We start from the raw sequence: 3,010 nt of genomic DNA on the forward strand, positions 1-3,010 counted from the left end.
TTTTATTAATGAGTTTAAGTCTTCCGCATTACTTTCTGTTGATATTATATTGAAATGTTAGGGTTTAGATTGGTTGGTTCGCTCACATAGGAGGGTAAGTGTGGGTGCCAGTCGCGGCTCGGTTTTGGGTCGTGACAATTGGCCTAGCATATTGCTCTATACCACATGATTTTTCCTATCTTGTAACTCCCTAGTTCATGACACTTAGCTCAACAATTTCTCTTTTTGATGATAACAAATTCATCACTTAAAACTCAATATTGTTATGAAATATGAGCAATATAAACAAGATATAAAGATAAGAGATATGAATAGTAGAACGTGGAGATTATCCTTTTTAAACGTCTTAAAGTATGGTAGTTGCCTTTTTATTATATGAGAATGATCCATTTTATAGTTTACAAAGTTTCTTTTCAATTCCATGAATTGAAGACTTTTAAGGGATCATTATGCGGTTAAACAAATTTATACTATTTAATTACTCAACATAGCTATAGTTTGATATAACTACCACTCGCGACTAACATTATACATTAATTATGTGGGCTGATTTCGAGTTTGTATAATTCACCACGTTTGTATATGTATAATTCGCCATAGTATACAATATATATGTATGTATACTATTATCTAACCGATATACATATACGATTCACCTCTCCCTCACTCCTTGCCCTCTCTCGCTCGCCTCTCTCCTCCCTCTTCCAATCACGCTCGCCTCTCTACTCTCTTTCAGAAACCTCTCTTTCCATATATACAAATGCATATGTATAATCTATAATTATATAACCTATATACATATATAATTCACCTCTCTTCCACTCTCTGTCCTCTCTCGCTCACCTCTTTCCCAATATCGCTCGTCTCTCTCCTCCCTCTCCCAATCTGGCTCGCCTCTCTCAATCTCTCTTTCCATATATACAAATACATATGTATAATATACAATTAACTAACCAGTATACATATACAATTCACCTCTCTCCCACTCTTTGCCGTCTCTCGCTCGCCTCTCTCCTCTCTATAACATGTAGCTACAAAATGTAATTATCAAAAAATAAATATGGAGAGTAGTTAAGCTATTTTTGGGTGGTTGTACGCGAAAATTCCTCTTTATTTACTTGACACATAAAGTACCAAGAGCGGGTACATGCATAAGATAACATTCATGGTGTGAACATTCACCAAATGTAATAAGTGACTGTAAAACACATGTGACCATCTCATTGTCGCAACTATAAAAATTATATAATTTCAAGCGATCCACATGACAGGCGAACGAGTCGATATTCACTTTTTGGCTTAAGTCATCTGCGGCCCCCTAAAGTTGTCCGCATAATTCATTTAAACACCTCAACTAAGGCTAATACCTATTAGACACTCTGATATTAACAAATATATACTTATTAAACACAAAATGATAATAAGCTTTTAAAATGAGGTGTGTGTAATGCACACACACAATCTTTATAAAGCAACCAATAAAACTGCAACATGTGCCTAATCTAATGAATATTTAATTTTTTTTAAGAAAATAAAAACTCCAACCATTAATAATAAAAAAAATTAATTAGCAAAAAGGAGAAAAAAAGAAAACCCCCCATCCCCACCCAAACCCACCCACCCACCTTTCTTCTTCTTTCCTTCACCGGACATCCTGATTTCAACAAAAAAATTTCTGATTTTTCGGCGATAAGATAAAGAAGAAAAAAGAAAATCTCCCCCCACCCACTCCTCAAATCCATCCACCTACTCATTTATCTTATCTTCTTCTTCTTCATCTATAGTTACTTGTCATTTTCTATTCCTTTGAAATGATTATTTTTTTCTTTTTATAATAAACTACAAGCTATTGAAATCAAGTCTAATGTAAATAATGAAATATATTATGAAGCACGATTAATTAATGGAGTGATCGTTGAGATTTTTTATGAAAAATAAATCGACGTTGATAAATTATTTCAAAATCGACAATAAAGAGAAATCAAGAGGATTCAAATGAATTATATTAAATGTTCTGATATCATTTTAACTAAATGATTGGAAATGTTTGTTGATTTGACTGAAAATAAAGATGGACAAAAATTACTTTTATCATTTCGATGTTCCAATTTTTTCTTGTTGCAAATTCTATTAGCAGATTCAATTTCATTTATAAAAAGTGAAAAAAAAAACGAAAAGAAAAACAGAGTTTGAAAAACTTAAAATGGGTGAAGAAGAAGATGACCATTGATATAGCCTACAGGAGTAGGGTGGGGGTGGGGTGGGTGGGGTTGCTTTCTTTATGAGTTAAAAATATTGTTTTAAATAAAAAATAGTTTTTAGTTATTTTAGTTAACGAGTAGGACCAAAAAAAAGTAAAGTTTATTCTAAAATTTTTTTAAAAAAAATTGGGAACATATTCACGCGCTACTAGACAGTGAGATACACTTGATTTGCTATATCAATATTTTGTGCTTAATAGACACATGTTATGAAAATTTAAAGTGTTTAATAGGTACAAACCTTAGTTGAGGTTTTTAAATGAATTATGCGAACAACTTTAAGGGGCTGCATATGACTTAAGCATTCACTTTTTTATGTTCCAAAACTTTAGGGGATGCAATCACAATCTTAGTTGGTATAACAGCTATTTTTTTTCTTGAGAGCAAGCAATACAAGAGAATTCTTGAAGAAATTTTATTTCTTCAATACATAGCCACGTGAATTTTTAATTATTTTTACATCACATTTAAACCAAAATGGTCAACCGATCATGTGAACTGATCTTTATTCGAGTAAATTTGTAGTTTACTTTTGCATGTGATTCCATCATCAACAAATAAGAGGAAAAAGTGGGTAACCTTTTACATAAATATTTATAACCTGCTTTGATTGAACTAATATGAAGATATTAAATTTTTTCATAATTTATTGTCTCAGTATAATCATTTTTCTTTTCAACTCCTCTGTAACTTAAAAAGTTTCATTTTGAGACTTACCACAATTTCAATATTGTTCCTTCGATAGTAAC

Source organism: Solanum pennellii, chromosome 9 (genome assembly GCF_001406875.1).
Source record: "Solanum pennellii chromosome 9, SPENNV200".
Classification (NCBI taxonomy): Eukaryota; Viridiplantae; Streptophyta; class Magnoliopsida; order Solanales; family Solanaceae; genus Solanum; species Solanum pennellii.